General features: G+C 29.7%; 1 protein-coding gene across 10 annotated transcripts in view; it reads right to left on the reverse strand.

Moving 5' to 3' along the window:
• LOC142331264 (uncharacterized) overlaps window positions 1–25,198 on the reverse strand; it is a 71,877-nt gene that overhangs the window by 18,340 nt on the left and 28,339 nt on the right. For 5 of the 10 annotated variants that reach the window (XR_012757943.1, XR_012757941.1, XR_012757939.1 and 2 more), the window contains exons 2-3: window positions 7,646–7,700; window positions 5,119–5,261 (exon numbers count right to left, since the gene is read on the reverse strand). The exons of 1 other annotated variant lie outside the window; for it this stretch is intronic. The gene's annotated coding sequence lies outside the window, so the exon portion shown is untranslated. The remainder of the gene's footprint in view (window positions 1–5,118; window positions 5,262–7,645; window positions 7,701–25,198) is intronic. 4 more of the 10 variants (XR_012757942.1, XR_012757940.1, XR_012757946.1 and 1 more) reach the window with 1 other exon arrangement.

A 25,198-nucleotide genomic window follows, 5' to 3' on the forward strand; every position in this document is an offset into this window, starting at 1 on the left:
CTTGTGGAACCTGTTAGCGAGCCCAACACTGCCCAGGCGCCCATAAATGGAGTTCCTCCACCAATAGAGATTTGGACGGTGAACACAACTTAGCCTAACTAATAATAATGTTTATGCAGTTATAATATAAATTTAGTTGAACCTGAAAAAATACACGACAAGGAGATATGTCTACTGATAAAAAATCTAATCAAAGTAATCTTAATTAAAATTTTTATATTAATCCTGAAACTGAAACGCACAAAAGTACACATAAAAATATAACCTACTAGGGGAAAAATAGAAAAAAATGGAAAAAGTAATTAAAAGTAGTAGAAATAACAAAGATGGACCACTGAATGTGAAAATAGGAGGAGAAAAGATTATGGAGGTAGAAGAATTTTGTTATTTGGGAAGTAGAATTACTAAAGATGGACGAAGCAGGAGCGATATAAGATGCCGAATAGCACAAGCGAAACGAGCCTTCAGTCAGAAATATAATTTGTTTATTTCAAAAATTAATTTAAAGGTCAGAAAAAGATTTTTGAAAGTATATGTTTGGAGCATTGCTTTATATGGAAGTGAAACTTGGACATTCGGAGTATCTGAGAAGCAAAGATTAGAAGCTTTTGAAATGCGGTGCTATAGGAGAATGTTAAAAATCAGATGGTTGGATAAAGTGACAAATGAAGAGGTGTTGTGGCAAATAGATGAAGAAACAAGCATTTGGAAAAATATAGCTAAAAGAAGAGACAGACTTATGGGCCACATACTAAGGCATCCTGGAATAGTAGCTTTAATATTGGAAGGAAAAAATTGTGTAAGCAGGCCACGTTTGGAATATGTAAAACAAATTGTTAGGGATGCAAGATGTAGGAGGTATACTAAAATGAAACGACTAGCACTAGATAGGGAATCTTGGAAAGCTGCATCAAACCAGTCAAATGACGGAAGACAAAAAAAAATAAACAAAGCGATTCGGGCACGATTTTATACTCCAAACAGATTACAAAAAGATAAGACTAGGACCAAGCAAAGCAAGCAGAGGTATATGTAAGACTGTAATTTACATTAAAATAAAAAACATATTAGCATCAACATTAAATTACTAAAATTAAAAATTTTGTGTTAAAAGGAAAGATCCCGATATATTATCTATTCCATTCATATTTTGTTGAGTTCAAGTGGCAAAATTTTGCAAAGGACCTGGATCTAGCTATTCTTTGTACTTCATCAACTAAATTAATTATAACCAAATTTTACCCCTGTTTCTTGGCATAACTGAGAAGGTTTTTATATATATTTCATCTAGAAAAAAAGTATATATATATATATATAAATATGTATAAAATGTAACTTATTTGCCTCTTGATTGGGTAGAATTAAATATAATATCAATACATATTTTACTTAATAATATTATCTTTATAAATCTCACGGGTTAACCAATCAACTATACATACCTATAAATTAAATTCACTATTTTTTACTTGTAATTCTTTAATCTTCCTCTGGTGACAAATACACATTCATACACAATCATACAAAATTCTCTTACATAATAAAAAATTAAATTGTCTACCAATCCTAGATAACAATATTTTATCCCCACCTTTGTTGTAATAGATCCCCCTACATATATATATATATATATATATATATATATATATATATATATATATATATATATATATATATATATATATATATATATATATATATATATATATATATATATATATATATATATGATTCATCTTATCTTTATATAATTATATGTATCTCTTTATATAACCTGATTGCTATTTCTTTATATAAAGGAAATACAAACTACTATATATATATATATATATATATATATATATATAGTATTTGGAGCTATGTGTAGCTCCACTACATATAGTAGTGGAGCTTTGCTGGTTGAAGCAAAAACTTTCATGAATTGAATTAATGAACTGTGAGTCTTTATTACTGTGTGGGTTGATTTTGAACTAAATGATTTTATTCAATCGAATGAATAATATTACAAAAATAATCAAATTAAATTTACATTATATAAAATAATATTAAATAAATTTAAGAAATTTTGTTTAACAATAATGAGCTTCCCGTGGAGATCGCCTGTGAGGTTGGAGTTGTAAGGTACCTCGTTGCAAGCTAGACTTATCATCACCATCAACTAATAATAAATGGGGTGCTCCTGTGGCGCTGTTTTGGGAGCACCTTCAATGTGCTGTCCACTGTCACAACATATTTAATTTCTAACTTGTTCAGTACAAACAAATAACATACCCTGTACTACATCAGAGCATATCATATTCCCTAAGCGCTCAAAAAACCTGAATAACACATCATTAACTATGTCATAGCATATTAAATTTTCTAATTTTTCAGCAAAAATAAATAATACATCCTGAATGTATTACTACTTGCTCAATTCCTTGCCCAAATCCTACTTGCTCGACAAAAAATTAAATACAGCACGCAATACGATAGCTTACAAGATATGCTGCTAAATCAACAAGAAGCTTGATAATGCATCCGTAACTGTGTCAAAGTATATAGCATTTGCTGCCTCATCAATAAAGGTAGTTATTACACCCTGTACTATGTGAGAGCAATATAACATTTTCTCTCGTTCAGTAAAATCATAAATAATATATAAATTATTTATGTAACAGTTACCACTTACCGACAATCTTTAATAGTAATGTTCCAGCGCTTTAAGATTATTAATCCATCCTCAGGAACAATGATGTGTTATACTTTATTTACATCACATATCATTAATTATACTGAATTGAATTTTATAAAACTTTGAATACTTGTTTGATTAATATAATTCAAACATACATTAAACAATAATTTTAATTCTCAGGACGGTAATACTGCTTCATACTAATAAACATAACAATTGAGATCTTCATACTGACATGATGGATAATGTTGACTTTATTTTACCTTTTGACGATCGATTGTTATAATTACATTTTTATAAAATTTAATTTATTATAATTAATGACATGTAAAGTAAATAATTATAAAGCATAACACATCATTGTTCATGAGGATAGATTAATAATCTGAAAGCGCTGGAACATTACTATTAAAATTTGTCGGGAAGTGGAAACTATTACATAAATAATTTATATATTAATACCAACGGGTCTTGCTTAATAAAATTCATATAAATAATATACTCTGTGTACTAAACCTAAGTGAGCTTATTACATTTCTAACTTTTTTTGTAAAAATATAAATAATATACTCTGCAATATGTCAGAGAATAAATAGGATGTACTTGCTGCTTGAACTGCAAGATTTGAAAGAATAAATCCTGTAATTTGCCAGAGCATACCGTACTTCCTACTTCTTCAAAAAAGTTAAAAGAAAAATTAAATACTATTTAATTTTTCTTTTCACTGTGTCAAAATATAACATGTCGATTACCAAAAAATGTTAGTAATATACTTTGTACTATATCTAACCGCAAGACAATTTTAACTTGTTTAATAAAACCCTACATAATAACCCTGCACTGTGAAAAACTAACTGATTTACCAACGACAAAGAAAACAGAACTCAAACTCAAAGTAGTAACTTTCAGAACCACTCAGGCTAAAATCAGAATTCAATTACTAAGCGAATTTGCAAGCAAATTGGTCTTCAAATTTCTTATGAAAAAAAACTAATTAATTTTCCAAAGAAAAAGAAAAAAGAACTAAATTCCTTAAAATTTCTGACATCAACGAAGTAAGTAGAGTACAAAAATGTAAATATTTGAGAGAAATCATAACATCAAATATAATTGAAAAATGTGTGGGATGAGGAATACAGTACAAAAAATCGAAACTGCCTATCATCTCATAAAGAAAGTTTATCATAAAAATTCCCTGTTATATAACTCCAAATTGAGGCGCTAAAAAACTGCAGTTCTATCAGAAGCACTGTATGGGGCAGAATGTATGCATTTTTTTTTAGAACAAAAAATAGCAAAAGTAGAAATAAAAATCTTAAGAAAACTCAGGGACAAAAATATGTAAATGAAATTTATAAATTGAAAAGTAATATAGAAATTTACAAATGTACAGTAAAATTTAAGGTTCTTAATCTGAGAAAGAAGATTTTAGTTTTATGGTCATTTATGCAGAATGAAAACCAAAGATTAGACAAAAATGTATGTAAAAGTATGAAGTAATAAAATCATTTATAACTGAAATTATGGCAACTTTACCTGGCAACTCTCCATTGGTCTTATTGCTCTGGTTTAGTACTTTTTTTTCATTTAAGTACCATTCTTCTTACGATAAAGAAATTAATTGTAAATTTTCAGAATAATTCTGATAAAATACTATGCGATGTAAATTTTAAACTAAATTCATATAAAAGTTATGAATGCAATCGTTTCCTAAAGTATATTTTATTTCAGCAGCCATAAAAATAAACAGATTCAAATGTTCAAGTATTTGTAATTTTCAAGTATAATCAAATTGAAGTATTTTTCAATATATTTTTGTGCCAGAAAATATTTTTGTATAATTATTAATATTTTCATTTACATTCATATGAAAATTCAATTTTAGTTCCTATAAAATAGTATAGTAGAGACAAACACAACTGCATTCTGTGCTTCATTAGAACAGCTTTTAAAAAGTAGGCTAAACATGCCTAGACAAATTTTTTCTTGTCAATTTCAAATACTCAGATTTGCTATTCAGTACCCGCTATATATGTATTGCTACAAAACTAAAAATCAAAACAATTCTCATAGGGTCATTTAAAAGAATAAAGTATTTTGTTTTTTAGTTCTCAAAACTCATTGCAGTTCCTATATAAAATTTAATTTTATAAAAATAACGCCGCCATATTGGTTAATCAAGCTAATGTAAAATGCATTATTTTTTTACTAAATAAAATGTATGTCTGAAAATAATTATTAAATAAAATTAAATGTTAGAATAGACCTTAATAAAATATAAAAATCATTCTACATATCAATAACTCTAACAAAATATAACAGTTTAAGATTCCTGATAATAAAGCTTTATAAAATCATCCGATTACATTTTCAACTCGTTTAAATTTAGTTAAAGTATTATATATATATATATATATATGAGTAATAAAGTTATTACTTACTTTAAATAACGTCCTAAATTGTGTTCAACAGTTATTTTTCTAGAATATTCTATAAAAAAAGTTCATCATTATAATCCCACGTACATACACCAAAACGTTAACGACGAAAGTGAAATTGAGATCGGTAGATGGCATCATAAATACTTTAAAAGAAATTATTAATCATTTTACATATAAGAAATTTAATAATAATTAAAAAAATTATATAGCTTGAAACACACACTTTTTGCCACTGTTTGTTCAAAAAATATTTATGATAATTAATAAATAAACAGAATAAAATTGTCTCTAAATCTTATTAAGAGATTGAAAAATTTATATACATTTTTAATTATGATGCGTTTACAACAAATTATTCCTCGAATTAAGATTATTTTAAGTCAGCTAAAAATTATTGATATCAAACAAAAACAAGATCGATAAGTAATAATGTATTAGTTGTCAGCTAATTAAAAATATCGTTGAATTCAGCTTGGGCATAATTATAACAATTATTTACTAGCACAGTAAAAGTAAGAACGTGTAAAATTTTTGATTTATTAATCATGAGGTTTAATAAATTTTTGAATTTCACTCATTAAATTGCCGTTCAATAAGTCTTAATAAAAACAAACTTGGTTTTGTTTTTCTAGGCTAAAAAATTTAATCACTATCTTCCGTACAACTTAATCTTGAATTCTTAATAATATTTAAAAATGCATTCACAAAATATACAAATTTTTATAGTTAATTTTTCTTAAAGAGTGTGTGTGTGTGTGTGTGTGTGTGTGTGTGTGTGTGTGTGTGTGTGTGTGTGTGTGTTAAACTTTTAAAACTGTGTAATAAAAAGTCCTATTCTATACCGTAGCAGAATTGAACAGTAAAACGGTTAAAAGTTAAAGTCAACACGCAGCCAATCGTCTTGCCTTCCCTCTCCATGTCTAACCGCAGCATGCACGTATATCTTATATAACGTACTTTTTGCCCTTGAAAATTAACTAGAGCATTTTTTTGTTTCAGTCTGTTATGACTTACTTATTTCAACTACTTTTTAAAATTTGAAAACCGAAATTTTTTGCGATCACAATACTTTCTTTACTTCGTATAAGAAAGTAAAAATTCTCAGTATAAATATGACTAAAACAACAATACAAAATATTAGATACCGATATAATCAGTTTTGAAACTGTACAATTTTTTTTTATATTTCAAATTAGTTAGATAACCTTACTTGTCAATTTATCTTATCCATGAAACTGTACGACTCTGTGCATTTGTCATTCTTTAATCAGACAAACTTTAAAGTACAACTTGAAGTACAAGATTACAGTTCATCGTTAGCTTAAACGAATACCTTTATAAAATTAACAAAAAATTGTGAATATTTCTCTCTTAACTCAATGACAGAAATTTTCACAAATTCATTATGAAAATTTACCGATCAATTTTTTTTTTTGCAATGCGTTCCCGTACATCGATTGGTCTAAAAATCGATTTTCTCCAATTACTAATAGGAAAGTAGTTAAAAAGAAAATGTTAACAAAAAAAAGGATTTTTATAATTACATGTTTAATGAATATGTTCAAAGATCTTGCTTTCCCCCTTATGCAATCACGATGGCATTTACTACAAAATTACACATTTTTCCCCTAAAACTTTTGTCCGATTTATGAAATCAAATAAATGAGTTTTCAATCGACTGTGAGTGGTAATTCAGGATGTTTGGATCTGAAGAAAATTCAAATTCGTCTCTGAAGATTACCTGACCAAAAATCATACGAATGCGGTTACCGTTCCAAGTTGTTTCTCGACATCCTAAACATTCAAAAAATTTTTGATCGATGTCGTCTGTAATTTTTAAGATCGTAGCGAGTTATATTTGAAAGACATACGACTATTTCTCATGAATTGTCAAAAATATAAACCGAAATAAAAAACATGAAATTTGCGTTATACTTTTAAAAGAAAAAAAAATTATGGATAAAATACGAAACGTTTGAATAATTTAAATAAATTCTTGCACAACTGAAAGGACCTGTCACGTTACCCCAAGTGCCAGAAAATAATTAATTATAATGTATATTCATTATTTAACTATAATATTTTGATTTTTACGTGTCGATTTTGGGATGTACCGTTCTTATTTTACGAGTTTATTTGCTTCTATTTAAATTTTACACGTAAATAATGTTATTTATTTGTGTAAGCATCGTGACAATTCAGTTGTACACTAACGTCTACATTTCACGACAAAGAAAGTCACTGGCAGATCTCTGTTCTTCCTTCTACCAGAAAAACTAATCGTATTAATCGTAAGGGTTTAAGCGAGTGCACGACAGGTTTCAGCGTTACAGAAGAACATGATGGCAGACGGGATTACAGACATTGGTGGCCGTTACCGTTTACTCTTTGTCGAATTAATCTGCAAAACATTTTCAACAGTTAGAAGGCAATTTTTAAACGGTTCTAGTGTGTATTTTGTTTCGTTTTGTGTTAGTATTATCATAATAAACATAAAATCAATGCAAAATATAAATTAAAAACTTACTTGCAACGCGATCGAGTGAGGTACGTGCTATTTCATTCTCTGCTCTGAGCATACTCTACGACAGAAAAAGAAAATTATAACAGATCTAATAGTAACATGGTTTTTTTTTTTGTATTTGTTCGTACAAGAGTTATGTATATAAGATATATGTACTGTAAAGTAAAACTCTTTTTATAATTACATTGCCGCTTGTGCTAAACAAAAAAGAAATTTCAGTTAAAAGTGACAGCAGTCAAAACAAAAAACAGACGCTATTAAATGTAATGATTTCAACAAAGTGACCACTGTTCATACTTGTTTGATACTAGCAAACCCGGCAATGCTTATGTGTGTATGTATATATATATATATATATATATAGAGAGAGAGAGAGAGAGAGAGAGAGAATGAGAGATTTACTTTAACCACCTACGGCGATATTATAAAATTAATATTTACAGAGGTCGAGAAAAGTTTTAAATAAATCGGTAATAAAATTTAAACATTTATATTTCTCTAAAGTAAACAGTTTATACAAAATAGAAAACAATCATTTTACCAGTTCATGGACATTTACTTTGTAAATCGCTGAATATTTTCAAATAAATTTACTTTTGTTAGTTATTTTAATTAAAGGATCCTTTATACTAGTATTATTGGAATAAAATTTTGTTCAAACAAAATGAAATGAAGTATTTATTTTTTTTACATTACATTTATATTACGTTTTACACATTTTTTTTATATTACAGCGTAGACAACAGATGCGTAGCTTATAAGTCCGTACGGGTAACCGCTCGATACAGTCCATCATACATTTATCCGTCTGGTTACAGGAGCGTTTCATTAAAGCCCTGTAGTAAGTCTATTAGTTATTATTATGGCAAAAGATACCAGAATTGTAGGTAGTACTGGTAGACAGAAAGTTCTGGGTTCGAATTCCGGTCAGAATTGGCTTTTATATACGCTTTATTAAAATTGAAAATAAACGTAAGTGACGAACTGGATGTCGGTCTATTGCCGATACAAATCAATAAATATAAAAAAGTATTAGGTACTAATACGTGTAAGGAATAGCATTAATAAAGATAATGTGGAGCGACTTATCAACCGTTGGTAGCCGTGATGCTGTCGAGGTAACACCGCCCTTCCTCTCCAAAAGACTACGTTGCTAAACGTTTCACTAAATACATGCTGCAACATAACTCATATTTTGATAAATAATTAAATCTATAACGTACATTATATTAAATTAAGTTAAAAATTCCAACGGCGACTGAGATTCGGATCCGGGACCTTCCAGAAGATTCCATTTAGGAGATCAGTCGGCAAACGGTTTAGTTGATGTTTGTTGAAGAATTAAATAACATTATATTTTCTGTTCTTATAAACATAAAAGGATTACATAAATGTAGGTCGATTACGTAAATGTTGCTATAAGCAACATTGTTGTATTTATGTGGACGTCTCTTACTTTTATTATTAGAACCTTAAATATAATCGAGTTAATTACAAGTTTTACTTCTTTTTTTTGTCTTCAGTCATTTGACTGGTTTGATGCAGCTCTCCAAGATTCCCTATCTAGTGCTAGTCGTTTCATTTCAGTATACCCTCTACATCCTACATCCCTTACAATTTGTTTTACGTATTCCAAACGTGGCCTGCCTACACAATTTTTTCCTTCTACCTGTCATTCCAATATTAAAGCGACTATTCCAGGATGCCTTAGTATGTGGCCTATAAGTCTGTCTCTTCTTTTAACTATATTTTTCCAAATGCTTCTTTATTCATCTATTTGCCGCAATACCTCTTCATTTGTCACTTTATCCACCAATCTGATTTTTAACATTCTGCTATAGCACCACATTTCAAAAGTTTTACATATTCATTTTTTTTACCCTTTAATGCTGTATTTCATTTTATAAATAAGTTCATAAAACGGATAAACTTTATCGTAATATTTTTATTTAATTTATTAAAATTTAAGGTGATTAATTATTATTTTAAATAAAATGTAATAAATATAAAATAATCGACAAATCTTGATTTAATTTAATTATATCGAACGTCTATATAAGAAATGTCTTTATAAGAAAACGTCTATATTAACGTGTTACTCGCACAGCAATACTCATACGTACGCACACACACATGTACACATGTTTACGGTTGTATTTGAATCGTACAACGCTTGTTCAGTACTGTCTGACGGTAGCCAATCACAGCGAAGGAAGCCACCTGCGTTTGTTAAAACCCCCGTCCCTCACTCACCCCTCGACGCATTAGTTAGACTGACAGAAGTTTTTACATTTGCCTCATCCCAAAAAAATTAAATAAAAAAAGATTTACCTCTAAAATTCCTCTTAGCTAAAGTCCTCTGTCACCGTATAAACTATACAATTTTATAAATTATGTTATTTTATTATTTTATCATTAACTCTTGAACTATTTATTTTTCATTTATTTATTTTTTTAATTTTATTAAAGCATTTGTTACTATAAGAAATTTGTTTTATTAAATTTATTTATCATTAAGCATTTCGCTTTAATCAACTGATTTTTTTTTAAATCTAGCACAAATGAAGTATTACAATAAATAAAAATACCTTCAAAACTAGAATGATCTAATATACCGGTGATACAGATTGGGTTGATGAAGCTTTCTATTATTTAATCAAATCTAATGTTCAATCTTGATAGTAAGAATGTTCGTAATTTTCTTTCAAGAAACGGCCTCAAAATCATCTTCATCTTTATTACCAAAGTAAAATGTAATGCACCCAATCGTGAAATAACTTTAACAATGTGTGCGTTGTGTGCTTACAGATGAAATGATATTCCGTTCCCGTTCTGTTTTTCTGTACATTTTTATAGTACAGATAAGAACCAAGATAAGAAGTTATCGACGAGTGTTGTCTTATCATCGTCGATAAATTTAACGGTGAGAAGTGCAAGAGTAATTCCGTAAATGCATTCGGTAAAATTGTTTCGACAGTGTTTAGCTCTGTGAATTGTACGTTTCTCAGATGTACAAATATTCGGGCAGATGTTCAAATTATTTATTACGTATTTTTTTTCTTTTTCGTATTTAGCCTCCGGGAATTACCGTTCAGGTATTACTTCAGAGGATGATATGTATGAATGAAGTGTAGTCTTGTACAGTCTCAGTTCAACCTTTCCTGAGAAGTGTGGTTAATCGAATCCAACCACCAAAAAACACCGGTATCCACGATCTAGTATTTAAATCCGTATAAAAGTAACTAACTGCCATTACTAGTATTTGAACGCTCGAACTCTCGACTTCCAAGTCGGCTTACTTGGGAAGACGCGTACACCACTAGACCGACCCGGTGGGTTTATTACTCGGTTTGATCAAATTATTTATTACGTATTCAATATTATTATTACATTATTACACATGTAAGATTCGTTGCAAAGATTACAAACGGTTTGAAGGTAAACACAACACATTGGCAACATCATTGGATCGTTGTAGTGTGATGATTCATATTCTGTCATTCTTTTTTTTAAAGGATTTTGCGCAAAACTCGTACATTAATTTCTTGTTTTACATATTATTTCTATTTTTTCTAATGACTGTGATGTATGTAAAATATGTTCTACACAATAATATTACTAATTAAGAGTAATATTTACTATGAAAGTAATGATGTTTATTAATTATATAACCATTTGGCGATCATTATAAACATTTTGAATCGGTATATCAGTATATAAAATATATATTCGTGTTTTGGTGAAGACAGGAATCTATTTAATTTCTCATTCTATATTCCCTATTAAGCCTGAAAAAAAGTTTTATTTATTGAAATATTTTTTGTATTTGTTCGTACAAGAGTTACGTATATCTATAAAGGAATTGATGACAACCATAAAACGTTAACATATATGTTATAGTATAAAACTCTTTTTATAATTACACTGCCGCTTGTGCTAAAAAAAAAAGAATTCAGTTAAAACTGACAATAGTTTAAAACAAAAAGACGGACGCTATTATTTGTAATGCTTTCAAGGACAAGTGATACTATAGAAAAAAACTTAACAAATGGTGAGTACGTGCCGCTGTTTATGTCGATTAGAGGGTGAGGCATAAAAATTTAGTCATCGTAAAAGTTTTTTTTTTCATCAGCCCGTAATGCTGTCTAAAGAGAGAGAACTAGAATTAAGTTGTATATAGTTAGCAAAGATAAATCATTAATTTTAAAATTAATCTTTTTCTTTTTTTTGTAACAGCCTTTAATTAATTAAATTAAAATTTATGTATTTAAAATAAAGTAAAATAAGAATTTGAATTATGCTGCTTTTGGATTGCAAGTTTTTTTTAATATGTTTAATTTTCATTAGCGTATTTCCTTCATTAATGCGATATACTGCGGTGAAACAAAGTTTTGTGATGAAATGTTTTAATAAGTAACAAATAAAATTGTATAAATGGATATCAGGCAAAACACGACTTTAATAATGTAAGTAGAGTATACGAAATATTTTGATTTTATTTATTTAGAAAATATTTATTACGTAAATGTATGTATTAATTTATTGATTCGTACGATTTCCTCCTACTGACGACACTCAGTCGTGTCACACAGCATCGAGATATTCTTTTGATTTATTAAATCGGAAAACAAATACGATCCATTATTTTGGAAATTATGAACACTGTTTCCAGTATATGCCATAATAATTTTTATTTAATTACCATTTTTATCGCTAATACAGTAAGTTTGCTTTTTATCGCATAAGTATTATTGTTTAGTGAAAATATCCTTGTATATTCATTAGTCGGAATAAGAGCTAACTTTTATAGTTTGTGATCTGTTTTTTAATCTTTAATTAAAATTAATAATTATGAACGTCTAATTTTGAAAAAATAATAAAAAGGTAGAAGAATTTGAAATTTGTTTACTTATACTCAAAATGCCGTTATCGTATCAAATTACACTAACGCAAATCCATTTATCGAAATATACGTAGTCAATTTATAAATTTGCCTTTTGATTTTGAAACGAATTCATAGGTTACAGATTGTTTAACTAATACGCGATTGTTTTGTGCCGTTGAACCTAAATAAATCGTTCCTTGAAATATCAAAATCCTTTGCCGGTCTCGTAATAAAATCGATTTAATATTACACGTTTGTTTTTTATTTTATTTGAAATCTAAATATTATCCCAAAAAACAATATAATAATATACACCAGAATTAGAAACACTACAATAAAATATGCCACATTTTTTGTGTTTTTTTTTTTTTTTTTAATCGGTAGATTGTATACGGATAGATTAATTAAATATTTTAAATTGAACTATTAATTTATTACCTTAGTTATTATTTTATTATATAAAGCTACCGCAAACATTAAAAAGTACAGTATAAGTTGACCGATCAATAAATATATCTGTAACAAAATGCAAAAAGGAGCCCTTAAAAATACAATTAAATTAAATAGTAAAATAATTTTTGCGTCTAATTATAGACATCATATAACACATTCGCTCGTAGACACACTCTCTCTCTTCTACCGAATAGATTTAATGAGGTTATGTGAATTAAGTAACCGTACCTGATTAAGTAAGTTTTCATCCCTAAATGCAGCGTTCACTTTCAGTAAATCTTTTATCTTTTCTCGTACGTTAAACAAAAATAGAATGCAAATGTTACGTAAAATTAGTATTGCGATATTATTTGATAAAATGACCCGAAGAAAACTATAAACAGATATAGATGTTTTTATAGCGAAATAGTATTATCCCCTATAAAGACTGTAAAACGGATTAAAAAAACGAAGTAAAAAACTATGAATAAAATACGTTGATTCTGATATACTCTTTTTCATTATGTTTCACTATAATTGTGTAGGCGTTAATTTTTTAACGGGTAACAGAAAATTTAATATTTTACGTATTTAATTGATTGTTCAGATAACATATATTAATTTTAGCCCGACAGGAATCGGGTATTTAAGATTTATTATTTAATTGTGTTGTTATTATTGCTATTGTGTTTATTTTTTATTTCTCATGAGACATGTTAATGATGTTAACTTAACTATTTATGCTATTACGCCTTAAAATAATGAATTAGATGATTTGATAGCGAATGACTGCTACGATACAGTAGAAGTAAATAATTTTTTTTAATTTTAATCCTTGATTGTATTTTAACCCTAAACGTAATTCATATGACCATAAAAATTACAAGAAAAATTTTTGATGGATTTGTTTTTTACTTAAGTAATAGTAACGTTAAGTTTCAAATTATTATATCGACCGAACTTGGATCGGTGATGACATCGAGTTTAATTTCAGATTAGGTTATAACGTATTGATTCAGAATAATAAATTCACCAACAGTGACGGTATGTTTGACTGGTTTGATGCAGCTTTCCAAGATTCCCTATCTGGTGCTAGTCGTTTCATTTCAGTATACCCTCTACATCCTACATGCCAAAAATTTGTTTTACATATTCCAAACGTGGCCTGCCTACACAATTTTTCCCTTCTACCTGTCCTTCCAATATTAAAGCGACTATTCCAGGATGCCTTAATATGTGGCCTAGAAGTCCGTCTCTTCTTTTAACTATATTTTTCCAAATGTTTCTTTCTTCATCTATTTGCCGCAACACCTCTTCATTTATCGCTTTATCCACCCGTCTGATTTTTAACTTTCTACTGTAGCATCGCATTTCGAAAAAGCTTCTAATCATTTCTTTTCAGGTACTCCGATCGTTCAAGTTTCACTTCCATAGAAAGCTACGCTCCAACCGTATACTTTCAAAAATCTTTTCTGACGTTTAAATTAATTTTGTGATGTAAGCAAATTATATTTCTGACTGAAAGCTCGTTTCGCCTGCGCTATTCGGCATTTTATATCGCTCCTGCTTCGTCCATCTTTAGTAATTCTAATTCCCAAATAACAAAATTCTTCTACCTCGATAATATTTTCTCTTCGTATTTTCACATTCAGAGGTCTATCTTCATTATTTCTACTACATTTCATTACTTTCGTTTTGTTTTGTTTATTTTCATGCCGTAGTACTTGCGTAGGACTTCATCTGTGCCGTGATAATATTTGTAGATAAGAATGTTTATTATTATATTATAATTTATTTTTATAAATTTTATTTATATTAATTTTTTTTTATTTTATATTTATATAAAAAAATATTAACACGAGATAATGAAAGAGTTACACAAAGTGCGAATTCAGTTGATATTAATTTTAGAATCGATAACAAGTACAACCTTAAACCGATTGCCGTTAATCGATCGCCTTCCAGAACATACATTTTTTCCCTGATCGGCTTAGATTCTTATTTACAAAATATAAAGACGGATGATTACGTATTTTTAATACGAATTTGAATATTCACGATGATAATAATAACTTGATAAATGAATTTCTTGCTATTATGCGACTATATGAATTTAAATTATACGTAAACAAATCTACACGTTTACAAAACAGTCCCGATGACGTAATTCCGTCTACCGGCTGCACCGACCATATTTTCAAGAAGAATTTAAAGTACCTACTTTGAGAGAAATAAATATATGTCAAGAAAGTAATACTACACGTAAACAAATATAAAAATGAATTTAATTTTAAAAATACACCGTACAATACTCGTTCGGCAGGAAAAAATACTTATACCGCATTCTTTTCAAACAACAGTTTGCAAACATTAATTTTCGTGTTACACCATTATATTTTCTAAAGAAGGCCCCGACCATTTTAACGTCCAAATAATAAAGAGTAATCCAGTAAAATAAATAGATGAACGGGTGAAGCACAATTGAATATATATATTAAATTACCACATCGAAAGAGAAAAATAATCCGCACTAATAACAATAAATTTAACATATTATAATGAATATCATACGACAAAATAAATTAATAATATACTACTTAACATTAAAAAATCCACATAGGCAGTATAAATTCATAATTGTATTCCGTTGTCTTTTAAATATTTATTGTTGTGTTATCATAGTTATCTTGTTTTTGTTTTTATACAATTTCAATGTAGATTTAAATAATTTTACATTCTGATGCTATGCATTTTTTTTTTACTTAATTTTTCAATTTAAATTTTTACGTATCATGTATATTTATTTAGGTAATTATTGTATTTTTCATTAATTCCTTTTTTAATCTTCCTGTTATAATAATATGAACTGGCGGATAGCGCACAAGGTTTCTTTTGCTATCTGCGTCAAAGATAAATTCGTTGAAAAAAATTGTATATGTAATTTTCAATCGACGATAAACGAATATTAAATGTTAAAGCGAATAATGTCAAAATTCTTAGCGATTTGCAGTTGTGAGGAGTAATTTTAAACGACAGTGTAATACAATTTAAATTAATATAATAAACAGTACGGATGGATATTTGCCAAATTATTTTCGACTTGAAAAATTAAGATGCGATCGCTTTAGATCTTGAAAATGGATTTAATTCACGATGAACAACAAGACATTTAAAAACCGAGTTTCTAATCGCGATAGAAATTTGAAGTTGCACAGTCGACGTATTACGGACATCTAAATTATTAGCGGCTTGAATTTTGAATTCAAGATTTGAAGTAGTAACAGAGAGGAGACAAGTTTCAGTCTCTATCGGTATGTAATTATGAAAACTAAAAATATTAGTGCGGCGTTACGAGGAACTTGTGTAAAATTATTTATGAAGTATATAAACACGAAGTTGCAAAAATGTTCTATCGTAATTGAATTTACCTTTTGGTTCTTTTTGTATCGCTAAATGTAAATATCATCCGTTTTATTTATTTTTGCGTTAGGTTTTATTTACTTTAAAAAAGATGTAGATGCGGTTTTAATTTTCTTTAGTTTTTTCGCTAGTAGTGAAAACCTTAAATATTACACAATACAAACCTTGTAAATTTTTGTCTTCCAAGTAAACGTTTACCTTCTGCATACTTTTACAATAACGTTTAGCGAAAGTACGTTTTCTGATAAAACGTCTACTATCCCGGAAACGATTCGTAGATTTCGTTCGTTCAACTACATTATTGCAAATTATTCTTGGAAATATACCGATCTTATTTCTTTTGGGTGTATTATCCTTCCCCTTCAAAAACTAAACGCATCAAGATTTTCTTATATTTAACAAACTGTAATTATACGCGCTATACTTTTTAAATTTCAGTTTTATCACGTTCTCGATTGTTACACGACTGCACAAAAAAGAATGTAATGTATTTAGGGTGTATGTTTGTGCGTATGTATGTTCCATCTTTGCAGCTCAACGGCCGAAGAGATTTAGATGTACGGCTCCACGTTGGAATCCTTTCGTTACCGGGAGCGTCATAGGCCAATGATTCCTATACTGTGCGCCGCGGCCTCTTCACAGCGGCGCCGCGAAATATTTTAAAAGTTTCATAATTAATTGAACGAAGACATTTACAATTGTTAATGAAAAAACAAAAAAATTAAATAATGAAGATACACGAGTTTTTTTTATTTTTCTCTTACATACGAGTAGTCATACTTGGGTAAAGCGCCATGGAAAAACTTTTAATTGATAAAGGACGCCGCGGCTCGGAAAAATTTTATATATTTTTATAAATATGTATGTAGTAGTATTCACGTGCGATTATTTAAAGTAATCTGTGGGTTAAAGTACTCAGTATTTCGTATAGTTTATTATTTAATTACTATTTGGAATTATTTTGTATTAAGTTTGTTACTTCTTATTTTTATCTTAGCGTGATACGTAATGTTTTATAAGATTTTCTGATTATGTGCATTAAAATTTTGGCGGGATATGATGTACTTACCAACAATATGGAGCAGTGTTGGCTCTCTCTCTCTCTCTCTCTCTCTCTCTCTCTGTGTGTGTGTGTGTGTGTGTGTGTGTGTGTGTGTGTGTGTGTGTGTGTGTGTGTGTGTGTGTGTGTGTGTGTGTGTGTGTGTATTTTTTTATATAATGAAGGATTTTCCTCTAATATTCTCCGTTTAGTAGGTGACACGTTAGATCAGCATCAGAAAGTTTTTTGTGTGTAACTTTTCTGCCGCAAATAATTTTTACACTTGTACGTCGAATGAAATGTAATAAAAAAGCATCGGTATTTCAAACGCTAAATTCCAAGTCCTCATTGTTACGGATTTTCTTACATTTATTTGATTTACTTGATTTAACTCGTACTTACCGTTATTTCGCTTCCCAAGCCATGGTGAATTAAAAAATATGTATATTCTGGACTACTTTGACCGGGCAATGGAGTTTATTATTAAATAACTTTAGATCCGACTAATTTTTAAACTCGGTTGACCGATTTCAGTTATTACTTTTATGTGGAAAAAATTACGTCGCCTTTTTCGCGTAATTCGTAGATTATTCTGTTAACTGAGAAACTTAACAGTACAATAAAGGTTTTTATACTATCTTTTAACGATTTCGCCAATCGTTGAGTACGGCTATCTGAATTTTCACACGCTGCTCTGTTTCTTTCGCGTCTGTAATGTACGCATCTACTTCGTCGAATCAAAATCGTAATGCATTTTAAATCCAAGATGTTTCCAAATAGGCTGCCGCTAGGTGTAGAGAAATAAATCAAGTTACGTACTGTACTGGAATTTTTCTATTTTATTACAATTTTCTTATAATGAAGCGTACTAAATTTATCAAACGTTATTTTTACTGAATTCCCAATAGATTTTATTTTAATAATTCAAAGGTAATTAGCCAAACCTGTTTTATTACAACGAAATTCAGTTGTCATATACCTCGCATATTTTCCTTCTTGTTTAGTAATTCTGTATGCGATTGTTTTACAGTTTATTTTATTTCAAAAACGTACCGAAAATTATCTATTAGAGAGCGAAATTACTTTCATATGAACAGGATGAGAGATTTAAAACAGAAGCGACCCGGTTCGAACTACAATTATTAGCTTGTCACTTTTAATACCTACGAACTCCAATATTAATTGTTTATTTTACTACCCTTGTCTCTAGGGATGGGCTAAATCGATTGATTTTTATAATAGAGATATTAGTTATGGAACGATATAAATAATCGAATGATTCATTTGAAATGTGAACGTTACTTATTTTTTCCACGAGTACAAACATCGAATAAGATATAATACATAGGTTGAGTAATTTTCATTTAACAAGTTTTGACTGTCTACGGGTTACTGGCGCCGCGATTAATCGCTCCCTAAAAATTAATTTCTGCAGATGCTGTGGTTTTATTTGAATTATTATCGCGTTGTTAATCAGTCGCTAATATTTTGGTAACTTAGTTTTTTTTTTGTTTATATGTATCGCGTCAATTCTTACGGTGTTATTTGTCACCGTTTTCAGTTAGCGTTAAACAGTAGCGTTTTTCAATTTTGTTACTTTAGATTTATTAATTCGGTTTACAGAATTTTTCATTTATTTTACTATCGTTGGAATTATTACTTATTAGAATTTACTCGTTTAGAGATTATTCCGTTAAACTTTGGTTTTATAGTTTGATTACTTTTCGTTTATAATTTAGCCGTTAAGAAAGTTTCTTTTTTAACTTTTATTTATGAAGTAGAATTATGAAGGGAAAAAATCATCGATCGTTTAAACATTGTTTGCTATAAATGAAGACAACAAAAGTGTTTGTTGTAAAATTTGCAAAAAAAAACATTAATGTTTTTCGACTATATTACAAACCTAAAAGAGCACTTAATACGGAAACATCCTTTACAGTTAAATGAAGAATTAGGTAATTTATTCTCGAACGTCGGAAAAAGTTAAAAATATCTAAATTCAATAAAACGTGTTTCAGTAACTACCGATATTTGGTGGACCGATGGCAATAAATCGTTTGTTACATTTTACACGCGGTAACAAACTTCATTCAATTGTACCGGCGACTCGCGAAATATCAGTCGCTCAAAAGGGAGTGGCAATCGGCTATATCTTAAAAACTATTTTCGAAGAACGGAATATCACCGATAAGATACTGACAGTAGTTGCAGACAACGGATGTAAAATAAAGAATGCGACTAATGAACATTTAAATTTGCATTACCGTCCGTGTGCGGCTCACAAGCTTAAGTTAGCTGTACAAGATGATGATAAAAAGAACAAAGAGTTCTCAGATTTATTGAAAAAATGCAGGTGTCTTGTTTCATATTTTAAACGTAGTTTTACGGCAACTATCAAATTAATAACCGATCGTGGGATAACCTGTATTAAAACTTAACAGGATGTCTCTACCAGGTGGAATTCTATTTTAGTGATGCCGGAAAGGCTATTTAAAGATCCATTGTCCGTTACTATATCCGAAATTCCAAAAGCACTTCGATGTTTGGATGCCTTAGAATGGAAAATCGACACCGATTGTATTGCTGTTTTAAAGCCTGTTCGGCAAATGACTATCGAGTTGTCAGGAGAAAAATATCCGACGATGGGGTTTAATTGTCCCCTTAGTAAGAGGGTTGCGACAAACATCGATTTTTTTATTCCCTAAAAACAAATGTCGGAGTTAATTTAAAAGAAAATTTAGTTGATGTTACCGGCAGAAGTTTTGGTCGTTTGGAAGATAATAAATCAGTAGCCAAAGCTACTTTCGTTGATCCGAGATAAAAAAAAAACCGCATTTGACGTAGAAGAAAATGGAAAGAACGGGTAACCGATGAGGTTACAAATTTAATCGATTCAAAGCGAATGGACGTCGATACTCGGCCGTAAATAGAAATCTTAGAATCTCAGACACAACAAATCCTAACGATTGTCTTTGGAGTTTATTTGAAGAAATATTACGAAGGTGCAAACAACAACTTCCCCTGGAACAACCGGAATATTGCAAATACGAAGGTATTTGGAAATGCCACGATTAAATAGACGGAAAATTCCTTTGGAATTGTATAAAAATTCATTACCTGAATTATACGAGATAAATTTACCTGCAACATCACTTCTCTCAGAAAGAGTGTTTTCCAAGGCCGGGCGGTAAACCAATTTGCGTAGAAATAGACTATTTATAAAACATCCTGGACGAAATAAATTTTTTAAATTTAAATTTTATAGCGGAATTTTAAACCGATATATCTTTTCCTGTTATTAAGTATAATAATTTTTAAATTCAGGAACAAAATTAAAACCGTAATCTACTGTGTGTTTTTGTGAAAAAAATTAATTAAAATATTAAATAGATTGTAAGCTAATTTATATTTATATATATATATATATATATATATATATATATATATATAAATGACATTTGAAATTGATAAGAGGACATCCCTATTTTGTTTATTTTTTATTCTATTGGATCGTCTTGATATTAACGTATTTTCTGAAAGAACCCGAATTAATAATTATTATTGCGGTTAAGAATTTAGCAGCGCCCCATCAATTTCTTCCCTTTTTAAGCGACAAAGAATTAATATGTAATTCTGGCATTTTATTTTAACGATATCTTTTGAGTAATTAATAAAAGCGAAAGCGGAACGATAATAGTGTGGCGATCTGTTAATTCTTAGGACCTGGAATTTATAACGTAGAGTTTACGGTGATTACGAATTAAAACGTATTTTTCCCCAAATTATTAAGTAGGAGTGGCGATAGCAAAGCGAACGAAATAGCGAGAAACGACTTAAGAAAATAAATACGTCTTGTTGCCGAAATTAATAATCGTGTTTTAAAATATTTACTCGAGCGAAAATGAAAAGCAGCAGTTAAGACACTCTCATCGTTCGTATTCTTATTAGCAGTCGGTATTCGGCCTATTCATCTTCCAAATCCGAGCAACTGACGAATTAAAAGCAGTAGTAAAATTTGTTAGTAGTTCGTAACAGTAGTATATTCCAAGCGAGAACCGCATCGAATGCGGTCGGTAATTCGAGAGATCTCGAGATATTTCAATAATCGAATCGTTACCGCTTTTTCATTAGAGATCCCATCGCTACTCTCGTCTATTATTGTCAGTTGTTCCTGCTTTGTGCCGTATAGTTTCGTTACTTGCAGTCGGATTTTTCTAAAATGCCTATTCGGTCGAGGAAAAGCTCGTTAAAGGGGAAGCTTATGTGCGTTCTGGATCCTTTCGAGAAACGCGTCAAATATTCGCGAAAAATTTCCGATCGCCAGTTTCCCGGCAGAATAGCGTACACGGTTCGGTTAAAAAATAATGAAACGATCGAGCGATTACATCATCCGTTTAACTGATTTATAGATATATTTAACGTACGTGAGAAGTCGGTTGAAAATAAAAACAAGCGAATGACGGTTTTATTTTTTATATAAGCAAAATAAGAACCTTTTACATAGACGGCCGTAAATTGTTTAGAATTTCTCTTCGAAATCCTTTGAGTTAGCCTCTAATATGTCAAAATATTATTTTGGTTAGTATGGATTAATTTTTATATCGTGTAATTTATAAACATTACAGATCGATTTATGTCGGTTTTGTTGTCCTTTTATTATCAAACAGTCTTGCTGACAAGAAAAAAATTATCTTCCCACACATTTTCTTATTTCTTCACTTAATGTTTCTATTTAATGATGTGTCTCTCACTCTCTCTCTCTCTGCGCGCGCAGGTGTGTGTGTGTGTGTGTGTGTGTGCAAAACAGTTTAACCTTTGGTTTTTTTTGTGAGATTACGGGCATCGACTACTATCGTCATTTAACCCCGACCGAAATTTGTAGCGTATGAAAAATGCCATACCTGACCGGGATTCAAACCCGGGACCTCCTGAAGATTGATCTGTACATTTTTAAAATTACAATCGGGCTTGAAATTGGAAAGTAATAAAAGTACGGTATATCTATATTGCGATTCTTTGTTTAGCGTAAGTACTGAAAAAATAATTATGTAAATTAATTTTTAGAAATTTTTCGTTTAACTTATCTAACCTTAAAAATTTTAATTCGATAAATTTTTGTAACTAAAGTTTTAATTTATCGACCGAATATTTATACGAACAGAAATGAATTTGTTGTTTAAATAGTCCAAATTAATGATGCTATCAAAACTACGTTTTATAGAATTTTACGATGCCGTTCATCGGAATAAAATGGAGTTATAATATTTTATCGTAAAACGAAAAATATAATTTAAAAAAAATTGTTTGTTACATAACATTCTAGTTAATAATATAATTAAATCGATTCAATTATTTAATAAAATTAAGGTTCTGCTCGCGATTTAAATTTAGCTTTTTATTTCGATCGGATTAAAATATGTGTTTGTGTCGATATATTATTTCTACGTATGAGTAGCTGTGACTAGAGTTATCGACAAAAATTATGAATATTTATGCATATATATATATATATATATATATATATATATATACATGGTAATCTATTACCGGAAAGGTGAAATGACATCTCCGCGACGAACATCAGAACGTCTCCGCATCTTGAATTGAAGAACAAAAAGAGACGAAGAGAATCTCGGTCGGACAAAAGCCGGTGCCAACGAACGTGGAGCGATTAGGAAGAGGGAATCCGTATCTTAAACCGTCGTCAGGATGTCTGTTAAGAACACAGAATTAATGTTAACGTCCCGTTCTGAATTCATGGATAGAAAATCTTATCTGGTCGGTTGTCGTATTTCAGTTAACGGAATTCGGGATCTTAGGAAAAAAACTTGGCTGCGGTACGATAGAAAGACACTTTCGGGAAACTAAATTTAAATAGTTTTTCGATGAAGCCGCCTTTATATTTAACATATTACTTGATTTGCGCGCTAAAAATAAACATATTTTATAACTTTACAATTATACTACCTTAATCGCTCGGCTTTCCTTATCGTTAGTGTGAAAAGACCACCACTCCGATCCATATTTAAAAAATAAGTCGTTTCAAATTTTCATATCTATTTACTTTTTTTTTATTCGACTAAAGAGAGAAGGAAATCTCGTTTGAAATAAAAAATGAAACTAGTTTCTTTAAGTTTTTAAACTACATTCTGAGCGGTAAACCGTAAAATAAAATCATTTTTGAATGGAGTCAAAATTTCGACATTTGTCGAAATTGTTGATCAGAAATATCGTAAACCGTTCGTTACCGTATCTGTAATTATATTCTGTGTACGTTTTGATCCTAGATATCTTTTAGTAAAATCCACCGTGCGCTTGTAATCCCCGGTCCGACGGACATAAAATCTCCCGTAAAAATGATCAAAATGTTAACTACAAAAATTTTATCGAGTTTAAATTTGCCGTATTAACTATAATGAAAATAAGTCGTGAACAAGAACATACTGAAAACATAGGAGCGCGCAAATTATGTGTAACTAACCTTTGCGTACGACTTACATATCGATCACGGTTTTGCAGAAAATCATCCTATCGATTATTTTTTTTCGGCCAGTTACTTTTTATTTCTAATCGAACCAGATGTACAGATAAACTCGTAAATTCGTTTACGGTACGGATGTAATCTGTACGGATTTGCATATCGGTATTAAATAAATAAAAAATCAAATTTTTATCTCACAAAGTGTCATACAGCTCTAAGATTTCGTTTGGCGATGTAATTGTAACACCGATAATATAGCGACCACCTCCGAAATGTTTTTCATATTCGAAACTCTAGCCGCAGTTTTATAGCTTATATATCGTCAGGACTTTTTTATTTAAGCGATGACAATTTTTTGACATTCGCTCAGTGAAAAAAAAATTAATTTTTAATTATTATAAATGTGCACTAACGACACTTTCCAAACGATTTAGTTCGATAGCGGACCGATCAATAGCGAATTTTACTTCCTACTCGCGACTCGGGGAGAAACTACATCGATAATACAAATTACGTACATAAATCGGTTTTAATCCCACATTTAGAGCAGTTTTTAATAATAAAAAAGTGGTATATGTTTTTATCCACCGGCTTGACGCAATATCTACAGGATGTTTTAATAATTTTTATCGAAATATATGATTTTATATTATTACTGTCGTGATTTTTCGAAATTTCTATTAAGAGGTTATAATTATATCGGTGGATTTTGCTTTAGAACACGTAATACTCTTTATTTTAAAAATTTTATTATATAGAAAAAAAAATGTTATTCTTTAAGTAAAATTGACGAGCGATTTTTGATTTTTGTTACAGAAAAAGCCATACGATGCCGAAAATTTAAAGGTAATTCAACAGCTAAGACCGTCATCCGTACGAGGAAACCTGGAAGGTGTTAAAATTGCACTTGAAGAAGATATTTCATATAAAACATTTATAATTATAAATAATAACCGTAATAATACAGAAGATAATTTAGCGAATTTCAAAATAAGATCAAGAACGATCGATTCTATTTCTTTTACGATTAGAAGTCTAAAAGCGACGAATTTACGTTAATAATAACGGAAATAGTCGAGTAAGACTTAAATTTAATTTACATAAAGGGATTGTATCTGCTCCGGTTCCAGTGAGTTTTATGGACGGGCACCGACAGAGAACAGAAATATTATCCGTGGTCGATTGAAATGAAGGTAACACAGGATAGGCGGTCGGTAAACATAATACGTATACTGCAGAAAATAAGTACCGTAAATAAACGTCGAAGCACTCCTGTGTACTAGTATTAGGACTGTGTAC

The sequence above is a fragment of the Lycorma delicatula genome, chromosome 10, assembly GCF_047948215.1.
Source record: "Lycorma delicatula isolate Av1 chromosome 10, ASM4794821v1, whole genome shotgun sequence".
Classification (NCBI taxonomy): domain Eukaryota; kingdom Metazoa; phylum Arthropoda; class Insecta; order Hemiptera; family Fulgoridae; genus Lycorma; species Lycorma delicatula.